The sequence below is a fragment of the Heterocephalus glaber genome, unplaced genomic scaffold, assembly GCF_053883595.1.
Source record: "Heterocephalus glaber isolate CG9 unplaced genomic scaffold, H.glaber_assembly_v1.0 deba00001788, whole genome shotgun sequence".
Taxonomy (NCBI): domain Eukaryota; kingdom Metazoa; phylum Chordata; class Mammalia; order Rodentia; family Bathyergidae; genus Heterocephalus; species Heterocephalus glaber.
The window spans coordinates 1363688-1383422 of NW_028258471.1; the positions used below are offsets into that span (position 1 = coordinate 1363688).

At 38.4% G+C, this 19735-nt stretch overlaps 1 pseudogene; it reads right to left on the reverse strand.

The window, feature by feature from the left end:
* Positions 1-17923: 17923 nt before the first annotated feature.
* On the reverse strand, positions 17924-19323 carry LOC101724450 (E3 ubiquitin-protein ligase Topors pseudogene; annotated as a pseudogene).
* Between the last annotated feature and the right edge of the window lie 412 nt (positions 19324-19735).

Sequence of the window (19735 nt, forward strand, 5' to 3'; positions counted from 1 at the left end):
CCCCGGTACCAAAAAAAAAAAATTATACATGGAAATTGCTTTCATTATAAATGGGCTCCTCTCAGTTTCCAGCTGCAGCAGGTGTAGAACTAAGTAAGTTAGAGACTAAATGACAATCCTTAAGATGCAATTACAATGACAAATGAAAACTAGTCAACTAAAAGCAAATGCTTAGAAAAACAGCTAAGGTTGATGAACGATCATTTAGTATATCAGTCATTCAATGAGTTGATCTAGATCCATTTTACATGAATAAGAAAAATCCTGTAAATTAATATGAGAAAATGGAAAAATAGGAACAAAATTTTTGTAAATAGGGAGGGCTGGAGGGGTTGAAGGGAGGGCTGGGCAAGGGTGAAAAATAAGAACCAAGAGAGACTATGTAAAGGTGCAAATTTCCAATGATGAATGTCATTATATTGTATACCTAAAATGTACCAATTATTAGAATGAATAATCGATAATGTAAAATAGGAAGAAAAGGTCCAAAGGGGTAGGGGTAGTGAGAGGCACAGGGGAAAGGAAAGAAGGGAAAGGAAAAAATGATGAGAAATGGGAAAAATGGAAATAAAGTCTTTGTAAATAGGGAAGGGTGGAGGGCGTGAAGGGAGGGCTAGGAATAGGGAAAAAATAAGAACCAAGATGTATTATATAAAGGTATAATTCCCAATGAGAAATGTAATTGTGTTGTATACCTACAATGTACCAATAAAAGAATTTAATACAAAAGAAAAAAGAAAAATCCTGTAAAATAGCTATCTCACTAATGTCTAAGCTTTTGTCAAAATATTGAAAGTTAGTCTCTCACAAATTTTTCAAAATGGATTTTTAACACCATAAACCATACCTTTGATAAGAGTACACTTTTTTATCTTGGCTTCCTCTTTTAACTTAAGTTTTTCTTCAGCCATTTCTAGAGAGCAGCCACACCTTGCAGAATTCCAGATGATATTTAATCACTGGATTGACTGTAGTTTACCATTAGGATGGACCTAGGGTCTTATTAACACTTCAGATAACTACTTCCAGACTTTTTTCTTTATATAAGCTTACACATTTCATAAAAATGGAATCATATTTAAGTTTATTTTTCTTCAACTATCCTTCTTACGTTACACCATCCTCCCCAAATCCATAGAATATAATTTTTTTTTAACAATGAGGACTCAGAGTTTCTCAAATAAAGGCTATCAGGGTATGAACTAGTTATCAAGGATTTAGTTCCTTTGTTTTTCCACAAAAATAACATCTGTAATTTGAATAAAAATTCAGAATAAATAATTTTTTAAACTTTGGTATGGAAATATTTTGTCAAGTATGTGAGAAAACATATACCCTTAAATATGATTGAAGAAAATACAACTTCTTATAACCTCTTGAGGGGAGCAATTTGACAATTTCAACTACAGTTTAAAATGCACAAATAATTGAATTAAGAAGGTATAAATACTTTCCTCTAGGAATGTCTATCTATAAATAGAAGAGTATTTTGTCAGAATAGCAGTGAATCACTGTACAAACAAAGTATAGAGTAGGGAAGGGGTACCCTAAATATCCATTAACTGTGGACTGGTTCAACAAATTGTAGTTATGAACTATGAGGTACTAAAAGTATATTTGCACCAGCAAATCCAAGGAGCTGGAAACCTCAGAACAAGAGGAATGGATCACACAGCCTCAGTCCAAGGCTGAAGGCCTGAAGGCCTCCTAGAGAGTCACTAGTGCAAATCTACTTTCAAATATCAAAGGATCTGGAGTCTGATGCCTAAGGACAACAGCAGCAGCAAAAACATGCACCCACTCAACAAGGATGAATAGGAGCGGGTATAAGCTTCAGCCTTCCTATGCTGCTTATTCCATCTGGGTCTCCAGCCTGCTGGCCAGTGTCACCCACAGCCAAGACAGGGCTTTCCCACTCTGTTAACTGACCTGCACACCAAACTTCTCTGGAAACGTGCCTCTCAGACACACCCAGTAATAGGCTTTGCCCAATTTCTAAGCATCTCTCAGTCCAAGTCAAGTTGACAGCCAGAATTAACCATCATAGCCAACTCTATTACTGTTCAAGAGCAGGTCAGGTCTGGATGAACAGGTGAGGAATAATCTCCCAAGACAAGTTGTTGACTGGAAAAAAAAAAGTGGAGCAAATAGTGTATTTGTTGTGCCACCATTTGCAAAGGGAAGAGGTGCATTGTATGTATGCATTCCCAATCAGCTGAGGGTTCATTTTGCTCAACTCAGAAATTGAATCAGCTAAGTACAAGTCTGCTAGCAGCCCTTATGCCCCACCAGTCAAAACCAGTTAATGCTGGATGCCACTGGCTGACACTGCTGGCTGCTGCTGTCAGCCACTGCCAGCCACCAATGTTCAAGACTAGCCTGTGCCAGACACCAGTGGCTGATTCTGTTGGGTGCTGGTCTCTGGGGCTCTTCAGGGCTAACAGCCTTAGTGTTTATTGCTCTTTCTTTTAAAGTGACCACTCTGTCCACACTACACAGAATAAGATCCCAAGTAGATTTACAGGGCCTCCAAGGCTGACCTACTTGGAAATAAACCATGAGCAGGTTTATAGGACCACCAGTGAGGCTTTCTTTTAATAAGACCTGTATGGCAGCACAGGGGCATCAGTACACCAGAGGACCCCTCCTAGACTAACCTGAGAAGTGTGAGGGGAGTGCTGCTTACACTCACACTCGTGATGGTCCAGGTGAAGGCACTAGTTGCTTCAGATTTGGGCTTGCTGATTGGTTCAAGTGCAGACCTGTGATTGGTTCAAGTGGGTGCAGGGTCTCTAGGACAGCTACAGCTGTCAATGCTGCAGTTTAGGGAAAGGCCAGAGAGACAGCAACTGCTTGGTTGACATCTGTCACGTTTTGCAAAATGGTGGGGCCCAAACTGGCCAAACTTCAGGAGGGCTAGTGTACTCAGCACAGCTTACTGGGCTTGAGGAGGTTGGGGATGTTAATACTAGGCCCAGATCCCTCAGTCCCCGATCTCAACCACATTAGGGTGCCTCCCCCCATCCCACAAAGAACAGCAGCAGCCTCAGCTGGAGTGGTAAAAGTGGGGGAGGTGTGCTGTGGCTGACAGCTAAGCTGCGCCTCCTGTCAGAGCATCCTGGAGGAGAGTAGTTGCTAAGTAATCAGGGAGGACACCAACCAAGTTCTCACAGCCCATCTTGGGGGTAGGGACCAAGCAAGAGTGAAGGGACTGGAAGTGGAGTGGCTTGACAGCCAAACCATGCTCCCTCCCCCTGCCCCGCCCCGCTATCACGGAAAAGGGGGGTAAAGTCAGACACTTCTCATCTGTCTCATATGAGCATAAAATATGACAAAAGATATACAATACACCAGAAAAGAGAGCTGGGAGGGTGTTCCAGTTACCTGTTAGCATATGAGAAACCACAGAAAGTTTGTTTTAGGTTAGAGGAGTGTGACAGGCTACACTTCCTGGGCCATCAGCTGAAGCTGCAGACCTCTGCAGGCTCAGTGGGCTTGGACCAAGAAGGTTCACTCACACGCCCAACAGTAGGCTCTGGAGCTAAGCTGGGTTACCAATGGAAGCACTCATGTGGGCTTTCCTGCTTGGCTTCTCAGGATGGACCTGGGTTTCAGGCATCTAGTGTGGAAGCTGCGAAATGTTTAGCTCTGCAAGTTCCAGAAAATCTCTTTCATTTCATTCTATTCTTCCAGTAAGTGACTGTGCCAACCCAGATACAAAGGAAGGGAATTAGATTCTTGCTCTTTATGGGAGGAATGTCAAGGATGCATTACAGAAAAACATATGAAACAGGAGGTATTATTGCTTCTTTGGAAAATACAATTTTTCACAAAAGAATATTTACTTTACATTGTTTAGTCTGTGGTAGTGCTTGGACTTTTTGTCTATGTTGATATCCACATGTTTCTCAGGATTTCAGATCAACCATATGAATATACTCATTCACTTGCTGTTGGTTGGTTGTCTCTCCCCTATCAATAATATCCAATTCTGAATTTCCCTGACTTTCTTGCATATTTTTACTGGTTTTCAGACTTAACACATCACACTTCCTGTTTTTAACCACCAACCCACATTCCCAGTTAAAAATTATAATGTTGAAATGATGATAGTTCCAAGAGATGGCCCAAGAATGACAGTAAAACCACAAAAACAGAGTTTTCCAAGATTATCAGAGAACTGCGGTGGAAGTTAAACTAAGGACGGTCATGTCTTTCTGAACAAAACATTTGCTTGGATACATTGTGGTAAGAATTGCTTCGGGGAAGCTGTGTGTGTGTGTGTGTGTGTGTGTGTGTGTGTGTGTGTGTATTCAAAACTAGCTTCTCGGGCCATCAGCCTGCAGTGTTGCTTGTTTCTGCAACAACGTGGGCCATATTCAGTTTGATCCAACTACAGGTGGGAAGAAGAACCAAATATTTCAATCACACAAAAAGCAAAACAAATGCAACACCACCATGAGCTTGGATGACATGGAAAAAGAGGGAATCTGCTCATTTTTGAAAAAGGGTCTTCCCAAACACGCAGATAAAAATTGCATTGTGTGTGGCTTCCCCTATCTGCAGCACATGGTGAGAGAAGAGGAGGAGAATAAGGAACAGCAAGGGCCTAATGTTGTCCCTGCATTGTGGCACAGTCAGACCTGAGGATATTGACCTATAGGCTCAGCTCTGCCTCTGGGTTAATGTGAAAGGTACACAGTCAGAAGCCTGCTCAGAAACCTGAGAGCTAGACCTGTCCCAGTGTCCCCTACAAGGCAGGTACTTCCTCCATGACATGCCTTGTCATTAGGGAGACAGTGGAAAAAGCAGGCAGATATGGTGGACAGGGTGACTAGGCTCAGACAGCCATGCCCTGCCCAGTTCTGTGCCTTTGGAGGGCCAGAGCTGAAGATCTGTAGGGAGCATGAACAAAGATGGGACTGATCTGTATTACTTGACTGCTCCCTTGGAGAAACAATGGAATTAATACACAGTAATGGCGCAGGATGGAGAAGGTATGGAACCTCAACTCTAAGAATTGAATCTCCATTTAAATGAATGTCAAATATCTATAATCATTTAAGAGGGGATATCTGGGGGAAAGCTCAATAGTAGGGATTTTGTCCTAACCTGTTTTATTTATTTGAATTGTAACTGACTATGGCAGCAGATGGTTATATTCACCTTTTATGACAAAAGGGTTGGTTAGATCATGGCTACACTATTGAAGTTGTACTGTTGTCACTTTGAAAATCAAAACTATGCCTCCCCATTTTACATTTTAGTTTGTTTCAAGGATAACATGGATATTTGGGGTGGGGTCATTGATGCATAGATTCTGTGCATTTACACCTTACTTTGGCTGGAGCTTCCCTGTCTCCTGGTGTGGGGCAGCACCTCTGTGTTATTGCTGATTAATCTCAAAAGTAAGAAAGTGGGGTATTTGACTTACTAGCAGCATAGAAGGACACTGTTTTGCTAACATGTTTGTAAACTGCTCTTCCATGAAGGGCATGTGCTTGTTGACAAGGAATCATCTGTCTGTGATTGTGAGCAAGACTGGTGTCTGCTGATGGGGCTGGCAGGACATTTTCAGAGTGTTTGGCAACCTTTAGATTTGTTTTCCCCTACTGAACTGAACACCACCTTGATGGGAATGGAGTTTAGGTCACAGCCACTGCCATTTCCAGAAAATGACTAGGTGAGCATCCCTGAAATGCAGCTTCTAATTTAAGGATTTTGAGGAGGGGTTAGGTCTGTGTTGGGAAGTAGCCTTCTTCTGAACTCAGGAGTTTATGGACTTGTGTATTAGCTTTTCTGCTGCAGTATGGCCATAGACAGAGACTTAAAACTACTTTCATTTATTTGCTCTCAGTTCTGTAGGTCAGATATTCATCTGTAGTTTCTGGGAGCTCAGGGAAGAATCTGTTTCCAGCTCACTCAGGCTGTTGGCAGAATTCGTTCCAGTGCAAATGTAGGACTAAGGTCCCTCTTCCTTGCCTGAGGTCACTTTCTGCTCTTAGAAGCCACCAACATACTTTTTGCTACGGCTCTCTCCAGCATGAAATTAGCAGTGATGTATATACATATATATATATATCACTATATATATATATTTCTATTTCTATTTCTCTCAGCCTCAGTTACATTTATGAATACAGTTCGCACCTTATAAGGTCAGGAGGGTCAAATAAGAGGACACAGGCAATACAGGAAGACACTTAGCACCCACTGTCAGTTTGTGAGGAATAGTGAAGGGTAGGATCTTTCATGGAGGAGGGCGTTTTTAGAATTTTCCCCACTGCATCCTGGCTGTGTCTCTGAGAGCCAAAGAGAGTTATTTAAGTGATTTCATTGGACATGTTTGTCCACGCTTCGTCAATATTGCTACAACTGTGTAAGTAATGACATGGCAGTGGATCTGATGAGCCTTACTGTGTCCAGTTTACACTAGGCAGCAGGTCTCTATTATTGTTTGGCTATGGTTTGAGTGTTCCCAAAAGGTTTATTTATTGGAGACTTGGTCCTATGTGATGATGTGGAACCCTTAAGAGGTGGGGCCTAGTGGATGGTAATTAGGTCACTGGGGCCATCATCCTTGAAAGGGATTTATCTGGCTTCTTCCACTGAGTTCTTGCAAGAATGAGTTGCTATAGAAAGAGTGAATCTTGCCTCTAAATCTCTCTAGTTTCCTGTCTCATCATGTGATCTCTTCTTCACATGGTCCTGCCGTTGTAATGCCATTTACTATGAGGCCCTCATCAGAGACCAAAGAGACACAGCTGACTTGGACATTTGGCTCCAAAACTGTGAAGTAAATAAACCTCTTTTCTTTATACTGTGTCTAGCCTCAGCTATTTTTAAGAAAACAGACTAAGTCAGTCTTGAAGTGTGGTCCCTGGACCAGCAGCATCAGCACCATGGCGAACTTGTTAGAAATGCAGATTCTTGGGCCCCCAACACACTGAAGCAGAAGCTCTACCAGTGAGGCCTGGAGATGTGTGTTGAGGCCAATCCTCTAAGCAACTCACATGCTTGCTCAAGTTTGAGGACTGTTGCCAAAAGACAAGTCCCAAGTTTCTTTTTTGTGGAAATAGAAAGTAGAGGAAGAATCAGATAGGCAATTTTGAAAATGACTTTTATTTATAACAATCTATTATTCTGCAAATATCATAAAAGTGATTATACAGTATAACCAAAGACTGTACATATATACCACTGTGTGTGTGCACACATCCTTGTGTATCTCAAGGTTACATACATGTAGTGATTAAAAGCGTAGGTGTAGGGGAGAAAACTGGTAGAGCAGCAATCGCAACAAAACCTCTCCAGCACCTGGAATTGAGACACTTGAAAAAGAACAACTTAGTGAAGAGGAAAAAAAGTAGATCTCCAGGAATCAGAAGGGATCTGACAAGAAAACTGGAAAGTATGAGAAGCTGGAGAAATGGAGCACAGCACAGAAAAAAGAATGAAACATTCTGGAAAGCTGGTCTTGGCTCCTAGGAAGGAAGTCATTGTCTCTGCTGACATAAGGTAAGCCTGGAGAAGGTCAGCAGCTCCAGGAAGAAACAAAAGATTGGGCCAGCAGTGCTAGCCCCAAGGAAAACCCACGACTATTGTAAACTGCAAAATTAGCATGGGATTTTATTCTGAAAGTGACTCTTTCCACATGGAAGGATAGAGTTGGAGAAGAAATCCATTGTAGTGCCTATCATATTTGAGAGGGTTTAATCAGAAGCCATTTTTGGAAGCAGTTAATTGTTTAAAACAGAGTCACAGAGGGACCAGGGATTTAGTTCAGTGGCACCATGCCTGCCTTCCAAGCACAAGGTCCTGAGTTCAATTCCCGGTACCCAAAAACAAAACCAACCAAAAAAAAAAAAAAAAAAAACCAAAAAACTGAGCCACAGAACAACTTCACTTCAGGGTTTTCAGTGTTACCCTGTCACAGTGACTGGGTGAGAGAGAGCCACAAGAGTCTCAGAGAGGGTGCAGGGTAGATGTAGATCCTCCCTGAGAAGCTTAAGCTCAGGCAGGGAAGGACACAGGCCCATGGCCTCCATGGTGAGAAGTCAAGCTGGTCATGTGTGATTTTCAGAAGCAGCTAGGTCTGAAAGTGCTGGCATTAAGTCCAATGGTTTCTTGAACCCCTGCCCCACTGTTATATCCAGCATATAGATCAGTGGTCTGATTGCTTTCCCTGTTATGAACATGAGCAAGGACATGCCTCAGCTTGGACTGGATTCTAAGACTGAAAACACTGGAAAGAAACCATACAGTAAAAAAATACAGGGGAATTTTTTTTACTCATTTCCTTTTTTTGTTTTAATTTCTTCATTGGTTCTGGGGGATTGGGGTTTTTTCCTTTTTTATTTTTAATCTTTTTTTGTTTTTCTTTTAATTTTTCTTTTCTTTTTTGTTCTTTTTCTTGTTCTCTTCTATTACTTTTATCTAATTATATTAATTTCTTTCTACTCAATAATAGGATCACTTATCTTATTTTTCTGTCCTCTTTCTCATTTTCCATTGCTTAATTTTTCAAACTTCTTTCTTTTTTTCTTTTCTTTTCTTTTTTTTGGTACCAGGGATTGAACTCAGGTCTTTGTGCTTTCACAGCAGAAACTTTACTTCTTTCATTCTCTCATTCCCCAACCCCTCTATCTTTGCCAGTATAATAAAGTTTTATTAATCTTTAGATAGGTGACTACACTATTACTATTGAATACTTTTTATTATTAATGAAAGTATTATAGTTGCTGCTTTTAGTAGATATTTACTATATGTCAATATTTGCTTTGTCTTAGTGTTTATACTATAATTATATATCTCTTTTGTATGATTAAGGATGGTACATTATTTGTTCTTGTGGCATGTCAACATCCAGTTTGCCTTTGATGGTATTACTGTTGCTGATTTTGTTGCTATTGAGGTGGCACAGTTGTTGCTATCAACTGATTTTCTCTGTATGCTGATATCTAGATTGCCACTGTGTCATTAACTCTGAAGTCCATTCCCAGAGAACTGGGTGCTGGGCTAATTACACTGCAACAATGGAGGTGGTTGGATCTTGATATAGAAGCAAAGGCCTATAATTAACCATGACCAGACTGCAGCACTGAAAAGCAGACACTAAGAGATTTCTACATTAGAACCAGTCTTTCCACTATAAATCCATAAACCTCAACACACACACACAAACACACACACACACACACACACACAAACCATGAGAAGACAAGGCAACAAAATGCCTGATCTATAGATATTGAGGGAGAAGAAATCAAAAGCCCCACACCTGAATCATTCAAAAAGACAACAGAAGAGATTTTTAAAAAGCAGATCATTGGGCCAGGGATTTAGCTCAGTGGTTCTGCTGCCTGCCTCGCAAGCACAAGGTCCTGAGTTCGATCCCCAGTACCAAAAAAACAAAAACAAAAACAAACAGATCAATAAGGTGTTTGACAAACATAAACAGATAATGGACTTAATAAAAAAGTCAATCAGTTTACCAAAGACACTAATAAGAAACTAGCTGAGCTCAGCAAAATGATACAAAATATGAATAATCAAGTTAGCAAAGAATTAGAATTCATAAAAAGGTACCAAGTAGAAATCTAGGAAATTAAAAATCATATGGAAAGTATGGGCAGCAGAAGTGACCAACATGAGGATAGAGTATCAGAACTGAAAGAGTTGATATTGGTGACCATATACTCAAAGATACCTTTAAAATAACAAGAGAACATGAAAAATGGATCCAACAGCTGCTAAATGATGGAAAATCTAATCTAAGATTGACTAGAATTAGTGAAAAATCAGAAGACAGCATAAATGACTTAGAAAACTTGTTTACAGGTATAACAGCAGAAAAATTTCCAAATATGGGGAAAGAATTTAACATACAAATAAGTGAGGCATATAGGACCCCAAATAGTTATGATTAGAAAAGAATCTCTCCACAACACATCATAACCAAAATTTCAGAAGTCCAATACAAGAACTGAATCTTAACAGCTGCTAGATGCCAGGCATGGTGGTATGCACCTGTAACCCCAGTACTTTGGAGGCAGAGTCAGGAGGATGACCATGAGTTTGAGGCAGCCTGGGCTACACAGTGAGACTCTGTCTCAAAAAAAAAAAAAAAGCTTCTAGAGAAAACTAATGAATCACTTACAAAGGTAAACACACTGAATTACAACAGACTTCTCAACACAAACCTTAAACACCAGAAGAACTTGGAATAAAGTGTTTCAAGCCCTAAAAGAAAAAACTTCCATCCCAGACTGATTTATTCTGCAAAACTATCTTTCAAAATTGATAGAGAAATAAGGTCTTTTCAGGGCAAAGAGCATCTTAAGAAATTCATGATCACCAAATCAGCACTCAAAAAAATTCCCAATGATATCCTAAAAAGAGGCATTGAAATCAACAGTGCCCAAAAGTCTAAATAGAATGAATACATCAGGCAGAGTGACAAAGTAAGGAGAAGGGATAAACAGAGAATCAGCAATAGGAAAATAATGCAAGGACAGAAAGAAGTCAATGCCTTTCAGTAAAAACTCATTATAAGTGGCCTCAATTCCTCAACCAAAATGCACAGATTAGCAATGGATCAAGAAACAAAACATAACAGCTGAATATAAGAAAGACACTTAATCCAAAAAGAAATTCAAAAGTAAAAAATCAAAGAGTGGAAAACAATATTCCATATAATGAGAACCTGAAAACAAATAGGAGTAGCTATTCTATTTTCAGATAAAGTGAACTTCAAGCCAAAAGTGATCTGAAGAGACAAAAAAAAAAAAAAGGTTACTGCATATTGATTAAGAGAACAATTGAGCAGGAAGAGACAACAATTGTAAACATATAAGCAAACATTGGCTCGCCCAACTTCATAAAACAAAGACTACTGAAAATAAAACATCAGATAAACATCAAAACAATTATACTGGAGGAACCTTAATACACCACTGTCACAAATAGATCAACTAGACAAAAAAAATCAACAAAGAAATATCAGAGATGAACCACACCTGCAAACAAATGGACTTATTAAATATCTACAAAGTGTTCTGCCCAACAACAACAGAACATACATTCTTCTCAGCAACACATAGAACTTTCCCCAAAATAGATCACACGGCATGGTTAAGTAAATGCAAAAGAATCGAAATTATCCCATGGATGTCATCAAATCATAATGCAATGAAACTAGATATCAATAACAAAGAAACCACAGAAATTATGGAAATTGTACAATACACTTGAATAATCAATGGGTCACAGAAAAAGAAATCAAGGAAAGAATCAATCAAACAATAATGCCAATACAACATAGCAGAACTTCAAGGACACAATGAAAGCAATCCTAAGAGACAGAGAGAGACAGAGAGAGTTTATAGCTGTGAATGCCCACATCAGAAAAACAAAGTGAGCCCAAATAAGTAAACTAATGATGCACCTCAAGGTCCTGGAAAAATAAGAACAATCCAAATCCAAAGCTAGCACAAAGAAGGAAATTATAAAGATCAGAGCAGAAATGAAAACGAGTCCAAAACACAATACAAATAATTAATGAATCAAAGACTTAGTTCTTTGAAAGAATAAAAAAATAGATAAATCCTTAGTGAATCTTACCCTCCAAAATGAAAGAAGAGACCCAAATCAATGTAATTAGACATGAAAAAGATGAAATCACAATAGACACTGCTGAAATCCAGAAGATTATGAGTAACTAATTTGAACACCTGTACGCCTAATAAATTTGAAAATCCTGGAGAAATGAATAGATTCTTAGATACATATAAATTACCAAAACTGAAATAAGAAGATTTTGAAGCTCTGAATAATTCAATAACTGAAGGAATAATAATTTTAAAAACTTACCAACTAAGACAAGGCCAGGACCCAATGGATTCTACATTGAATTCTACAAGAACTTCAAGAAAGATCCAACTTCAATATTCCTCAAAATCTTTAATGAAATTTAAAAGGAAAGAGTATTCCCAAAGTCATTCCTGGAAGCTACCTTTACTCTGATTCCAAAACAAGACAAGTACCAAATAAAAAAGAGAACTACAGGCCCATCCCTTTAAGAACCATAGATGCAAAAGTCCTCAATGAGATATGGGCAATCTTCAATGAGATAGGGACAAACAGAATGCAATAAATCATCAAAAACATCATACATTCTGACCAAGTAAGCCTCAACCCTGGGATGCAAGGATGCTTCAGCATATGCAAATTAATAAATGTAATACATCACATAAACAAAAGCAAGGACAAAAATCACATGATCGTCTTAATAGATGCAGAAAAAGCCTTGGACAAAGTCCAATGTCTATTCATGATTTTTAAAAAAACTGAAGAAAATAAGAATAGAAAGACCTTATCTCAATTTGATAAAATCCATTTATGATAAACCTCCTGCCAATATAATATCAAATGGAGAGAAACTGAAAGTTTTCCCTCTAAAATCAGGACTAAGACAAAGATGTCCACAATCACCGCTCCTGTTGAATATAGTAATTGAAATATTACCTTGAGCAATTAAGCAAGAAAAAGAAAAAAGAGGATATGTATGGAAATGAGGAAGCCAAACTATCATTTTTGCAGATGACATGATCCTCTACATAGAAGACTCGAAAAATTTCACCAAAAGACTCCTAGAATGTATAACCAAATTAAGTAGTGTAGCAGGATACAAAATCAACACACAAAAATCAATAGTGTTCCTATACTCCAATAATGAACTCACAAAAAATTAGGAAAACAATACCATTCATAATAGCATCAATAAAAATTAAATACTTAGAAATTAACCTAACCAAGGAAGTGAAAGACTTGTACAATAAAAACTACAGTACTCTGAAAAAGATCAAAAAGGACATCCAAAAATGGAACAATGTCCCCTGTTCCTGGATAGAGAGAACCAATATTGTCAAAATGGCTGTATTTCCAAAATTGATATACCAACTTAACACAATTTTAATAAAAATACCAATAGCACTCCTCACAGAACTAGAGAAAACAATACTAAAATCTGTACAGAACCAGAAAAGACCCAGAATAGCAAAAACAATCCTGGGCAACAAGAGTAAAGCAGGAGACTTCACAATCCTGGACTTCAAGTTACGCTGTAAAACTAGTGATAAAAACAGCATAGTATTGACACAAAAACAGACATGTGATTCAATGTAACAGATACAGGATGCAGGAAACAACCCCAGGCTGGTTGTTTAACTATCTGATCTTTGATGAAAGGGTCAAAAACATACACTGAGAGGAAAGATAGCCTCTTTAATAATTGGTACTGGGAAACCTGGCTATTCATATGCAGAAGACTGAATCTAGGCCTATATCTCTCACCATACTCTAAAGTAAAATAAAAATGGATAAAAGATCTAATGTTAAAAAAGAAACACAATCTACTGGAAGACAAAATAGGTAAAGCTCTTGAAAACATAGGCATAGGCAGGGATTTTCTGAACAGAACCCGAATTGCACAAGAAATATTTTCAAGAATCAACAGGGCCAGGGATTTAGCTCAGTGGTTCTGGCACTTGCTTCACAAGCACAAAGTCCTGAGTTCAATCCCTGGTACCAAAAAAAAAAAAAAAAAAAGAATCAACAAATGGGATTATGTCAAATTTTAAAGTTTCTGCACAACAAAGGGAAATGACCAATAAAGAGACAATAAACACAATGGGAAAAAAAATTTGCCAGTCCTCAAACAGAGGACTTTATATATCTAGAATATATAAAGAACTCAAAAACTTAGAGCTCCCAAAATAAAAGATCAAATCAAAAGTGAACAAATAACATGATAAGACACTCAGAAGAAGTACACATTGCCAATAAATACATGAAAAAATATTCAACATCTCTGGCCTTTAAAGAAATACAATTAAAACAACTTCAAGATTCAATCTTACTCTAGAAAGAAGGGCTATCATCAAATAATCAAATAATAATAAATGCTGGTAAGGCTCTAGGGGGAAAGGAACCCTTCTACATTGTTAGTGGAAATGTAAATGAGTACAACTATGGAAATCAGTATGGAGACTCCTCAGAAAACTAAAACTAAAACTTAAGTTTGACCCAATTATTTCCCTTCTAGATATCTTCCCCAAAGAGTTAAACACATCATATTACACTGATATATGCATACCCATGTTTATAGCAGCACAAATCATAATAGCTTAATATTGGAAGCAGCCTATATGTCCATCAACAGATGAATAGATAAAGAAAATGTGGTATTTATACATAATGGAGTACTATTCTGCCATAAAGGATAAACTTGAGTAACTTGTAGGGATATAGATGCACCTTGACCATATTATTAGGTGAAATAAATCAGACAATAAGCTTAAATATAACATGGTCTCTCTTATATGATAAACCCAAAATATAAAGAGCAAAATAAAAGCTAGATAATAGGAAATAGGGAGATAGATTTTTTGCAAAAGAGAAGGCAACCAAGAGATGGGAAGATAGAGGGAAGAGAGGGGAAGAAGATGCATAAAGAATTAAGATGCATTATGTACACATACCAACTCCCCACAAGAAATGTAATCATTATGTACTATGAACAATGAAAAATTTTTTTAATTAAAAAAAGACATAAAAGGAGCACAGACTTTGGTATTTTCTGCAGTGAAACCCTGGCCCCACCAATTACTAGTAGCAGAATGGGTCAGCTTCTAGGACTCTCTCAGTCTTGGTTTCCTCATTTATGAATACAGCATCTACTTCCTAAGTTTATAAAGATCAAGTGAGAGGACATAGAGAAGACACTTAGAAGAGTAAACTTAGTGGCCCTCAAATGTAATTATTTTATCTTGCTAAATGTTTTTGAAACTTTCTCCTTAGGTATTTGAGAAGCTAGGTTCATGGTGGGCCTGGCCTCATCAGGAGTCCCTGAAAGAGCTCTGTGAGGTATCACGTAGGAACTGGGGACAGGCTGCTTCTAGGCCCCCAGGCAAAGGTGAACCTGTTGGATCCTTTGTGCTGCCTATGTCCTTGAGTGTGAATGAAGACTCATCTGTTCATGGTATGTGTATGATCACAAAGCTCTGCTCTTCTCCTCCCCTGGGAAGCTCAAAGTACAGAGGCACAATGTCATACTGGATGGGAAAAACCAAAAACATTCCTCTAAACTTAGGAGCAAGACAAGGATGGCCACTCCTACCACTCCTGGTCACTACTGTACTTGAAATTTTACCCAGAACAATTAGGCAAGCGAAAGAAAGAAACAGGATACAAATAAGAAAGGAAGAAGTCAAATGATTCATGAAAACAATATGATCCTATACTTACAAGACCCTAAAAACTCAGCCAAAAATCTTTTAGATCTGACAAATTCAGCAAAGTATCAGAATACAAAATAAACACTAAAAAACAATGGTTTTTCTATATACCAATTTTCTCAGCTGAGAAAGACAATTCCATTCATAATGGCTTAAAAAAATACGTTAAACATCTAGGAATCACCTTAACCAAAGAGTTGAAAGACTTCTATAATGAAAATTACAGAACACTGACAAAATTAAAGAAGACACCAGAAAATGAAAAGACCTCCCATGTTCATGGATCAGCAGAATTAATACTGTCAAAATGATAACATCGAAAGCAATCTAGAGATTTAATCCAACCTCTATCAAAATTCCAATGATATTATTCACAGAACTAAAAATGAAAAACAATCCTAGAATTCATATGGAAACACAAAAGACCTAGAACAGCCAAAGCAATCCTGAGCAAAAGGAGCAATACCAGAGGCATAACAATACCTACTTTCAAACTATATTACAAAGCGCATAATATATACCATATACCAACACGGTATAGGCACAAAAACATAGAGACCAATGGAATGGAATAAAGGACACAGAAACAAACCCATGAGACTGCAGCCATCTGACTCTTGAGAAAGGGGGACCAAAAACATATACTGGAGAAGAGACAGCCACCTTAAAATGGTGCGGGAAAAATTATATATCCATATGTAGAAGATTGAAACTAGATTCTTATATCTTACTGAACAAAAAGCTATTCAGAAGAGGCTCCCAGGCCGCCATAGCACCGCTCCCAGTGCAGAGGAGGTGAGCCAATCCCAGCACCTTGGAGGAGGCTCCTGGGCTGCCATAGGACCACTGCCAGCTCAGAGGAGGTGAGCCAATCCCAGTGCCCAGGAGGAGGCTCCTAGGCCTCCATAAGACTGCTGCCAGCATACAGTAGGTGAGCTGCGCAGGTGCCAACACCACAGCCCCCCACCATCAAAATGAGAAGACACATAAACAAGCCTCAAAGCCAGACTTTAAAGATCACCTACAGCAACCCCAAAGGGAAATGAGATGGGACAATCTGATACTCAACCACCTGGACCCCCTGAACTGGCAACAAAAGATGATCCTGAAAAAAATAAAATCAGAAATAATTTTTCAGATAACAGCAGAGATTGTGCCCATAGTGCAAGACATGATTAAAACATCTAGAGAGGACACAGATTAAAAAAATAGAGGAGCTGAGGAACATGATGGAATCCCAAAATAGGAAATAGATGGAACCCACAAAACAAATACAAACAGATTTCCAGGAGATTAAAAATTCCATTGAAAGCTTATGCAGGAGAAATGAGCCAATGTGAGGACAGAATTTCAAATACAGAAGATAAGATTGCAATTAGTGACCAGGAAAAGAAAAATTGCTTTAAAATTGTAAGGGAACACAAGAAATCAATCCAGCAGCTGCTAGACGATGCAAAGAAGAATAACATAAGACTGATTGGAGTCAATGAAGAAAGAGGAGAGAGTGCAGATGACATAAAAAAAACTGTTCACAGAAGTGATAGCAGAAAACTTCCCAAGGAGGGGAAAAGAACTTGACATACAGATAAGTGAGGCATATAGGACTCCAACTATCCTTGATCAAAAAAAGCTACACATACGCATATAATAATTAGGATTTGAGAAACCCAACAGAAGAACAAAATTCTACAAGCAGTTAGAGAAAAGAAACAAATCACATACAAAGGAAAGCCCATCAGAATCACAGCAGACTTCTCAATGCAAACCCTCAAGGAAGAAGAGCTTGGAGTGATGTATTTCAAGCCCTAAAGGAAAACAAGCTCCAACCCAGATTGATGTACCCTGCAAAGCTATCTTTCAAAATTGATGGAAAAATAAGATACTCTCATGACAAAGAGCACCTTAGGAACTTCATGAACACCAAACCAGCACTCCAAAAAATTTTAGACAATATCTTGGGAAAAGACAACAAGGAACACAGCCCCAGGAAGCACAGCAGAATGAATCCATCAGGCATGACAAGAAATTAAATGCAAAGGGGGAGAATCCAACAAAAAGAAAAAATCATAACAATGATGTTAATACCTATCAGTTATAACCATCAATGTTAGTGGTCTCAAATCACCAATCAAAAGAAATAGACAGGCAGGATGGGTCAAGAAGCAAGATCCAACAATACACTGCATACAAGAAACACATTTGCCAACTGCCTCACAACACAAGGATCCAAGTTCGATCCCCAGTACCAAAAAGAAAGAAAGAAAGAAGGAAGGAAGGAAGGAAAGGAAAGAAAGAAAGAAAGAAAGAAAGAAAGAAAGAAAGAAAGAAAGAGAAAGAAAGACAGTTCAAAAAGGAACTCATAGATTGAAAGTTAAAGGGCGGAAAACAATACTCCATGTGAATGTGATAGTAACCAAAAAAAAAAAAAAAAAAAAAAGCAGGAGTAGCTATCTTCTTTGCAGATCAAGTGGATTTCAAACCAAAATCTGAAACACTTCTGGTCCCAAGAATTTCAGATAAGGGATGGTCAACTTGTATGTACAAATCTATTGTGAACATGTGTTTTCATTCCTCTTAAGTAAAAACTGAAGAACAGAACTGTCAGTTCTTAACAGTAATACAAGTAATTTCTATATTGTTTTCCAAAATGGTTTTATCATTTTACATTCACATTAGCAGTATTCAAAAGATCTAACTAGTTCACACCTAAGCTGACATCTCTTGTTCTTGAGTCTTTATCATCTCCATTTTCTCATAGGAGCCTAACTCTTCAGAATCAGAGGATAGTTCAACAAGTTCTGGGGTCCTCTTAGCTAGTGGTTTAACAAACCCAACAATGACACAATTATCTAAAGAATCACTGTCATTATTTAGGTCCTCACTGGTTTGTACTCCTTGTATTTGAGATGGGGCTCCTCTCGTGACAAGTTTTTCATCTGAACTGTCAGAAGTATTTAAAAGGGAAGACATGGCAACGTGTACCTGCTCTGAGCTTGAGTAAGATGGTCCTGGAGTTTTATCACGCCATGGTGCCTGACTAACAGTGGCTACATTAATATCCAGCTCCTGGGTCTCAGTCTCATCAGGAGATATTGTTATTACTGAAGAATCAGAATTTCTGCCTTCTTCATATGAAGGAGCAGGACAATCATAATTAGCATGCTGGTCAAAAGCTGCCATATTAAAAGGAGATCAAGCAAAACTGATAAATTCATGTATGAAATGCTCAGTTCGATTAAGTAAAAATGGTTTTAAATCAGACACAAATGCTTGACTCTCCAAGTCATAGTACATTACTCATGATGATATGCTAGACAATATTGGCTAATGATGCATGAGCTCCAAAAAGAACTGTCAGTTCACGTTTTAACCAAGGGACTAATCTGTGAAGGCAAGCTGGATTTCCATGGAAAAATTCAGCTGAAATATCCCTGTAGTGGCCACCATCTTCAATATTTCTAACTTGAGCACCAGCACAATAGAAAGTTTGTCTAGAATTAACAATATCTTGTTCTTGAATTTTCCACAAAGATCTCTCATTTGAAGTATGCTGTTGCTTTATTGCAATCTGTCTCATAAGTTGAGGAATTTCAACATCTCTATGTCTTGTTGAAATATCCAACCCCTCAAATAATAGCCCACTATCTGGAGGAATAGTTGTTCTTCTATTCAAAGTACTACTAGGTGAATACACAGAAGCACTTCGTTCCCTTGTCATAGTTTTACAGTAGCGAAATCATCGACCATCGGGGGTGGCAAAAGAACCATTATATGAAGGCCTTAGGACATATTCCTTGAAGTCATCTACTGCCCTCACAGAATGGAAAATAGAGTCAAAGTGTTGTTTACATAGTGGACGTTCAGCTTTGTTTTTTGACCATTTCTGTACACAGCAAAAACAGAACTTATGTAAGCAAGTTATCATCTTTATTATTCCTTGAATGTCTTCTACCTATGAATCCATTTGAGTCCCTTCATGCAGACTGACATGCATAAAATGTCATCATGCAAGGAGCCTTAAAGACCAATAGCCAGCACCACTGAGATTTTTTTTAAATGATGCTGAGTAAAAACTGTTAGGAGCCAAATGAGGCCTATACAATGTAAATATATTTAAAATGTACATGTGGACCGGGATTTAGCTCAGTGATTCTGCCACTTGCCTCACAAGTGCAAGGTCCCGAGTTCAATCTCTGGTAACAACAACAACAAAAAAAACCTCAAATAAAATGTACACATTATGGCTAATATCTAAATGTGCCCATGGAGCCTCATAGGCTTTTAGGCGTGACTGGATCATGAGTGTGATACTGAATTAGTCCGCTGAAGGATATAGCATGGTTCTGGGTGTGGATGATAGATGTACCAGTAAGGGAAGATCCACCCTGGGTGTGGGTAGCACCAACCAATAGGCTGCAGCCTGGATGAAATAAAAAAGG